This window comes from Priapulus caudatus, unplaced genomic scaffold (assembly GCF_000485595.1).
Source record: "Priapulus caudatus unplaced genomic scaffold, Priapulus_caudatus-5.0.1 Scaffold5333, whole genome shotgun sequence".
Taxonomy (NCBI): domain Eukaryota; kingdom Metazoa; phylum Priapulida; class Priapulimorpha; order Priapulimorphida; family Priapulidae; genus Priapulus; species Priapulus caudatus.
Genome location: NW_014582394.1, coordinates 7,257 through 7,911, shown reverse-complemented (window position 1 = coordinate 7,911; position 655 = coordinate 7,257).

The window sequence follows — 655 nt, the reverse complement described above, 5'->3', positions numbered from 1 at the left end:
GTTTATCGCCCTATTAATTAAGTGCGATATATGTCCCTTTGCGTGTTCAAAGATATTTATGTAACTTCTGGTTTTCGCCGAACCAAAATCTCTCGGCTAATTAGCGCACGGATTTCAATCACGTGACTGTTCGCTGCATATTACCGCGCGACATCGCAATGAGTCATGCACGGCGCTGCCAGGTACGGATGGCGCAACGCCCTAGGGGGGGTGTTGCTAGCTGAGTATAAAAGGAGCTCTGAATCGCACCTAGAGGCAGTCTTTAGGTACAGGTCCACCAGGGAGGAACAAGAAGAAGGAGAAGAAGCAGCCGAGGACGAGGAGAAAGAGGAAGAGGCNCAAACGCGTTGTATACAAGTATATAGCTGTAGCTGATAGTTGGTTCGGCCAGCAGACATTTCTCTCTCTTCCTACCCCCCCCCTCCTCTCTCTCTTTCTCTCTTTCTCTCTTTCTCTCTCTTTCTTCTTTTTCTTCGTTCCGTTTCTCTCGTACTCCCTAAATATCGCGCGATCTCACACCGGATCTCTCTATATAGTTCCTCTCTCCCTTCCTCGCTCCCTCCCTGCTCATCTCCTAGCTTCCCCAGGTCACTCCTCTGCGTCCTCTCTCTCTCTCTCTCTCTCTCTCTCTCTCTCTCTCTCTCTCTCTCTCTCT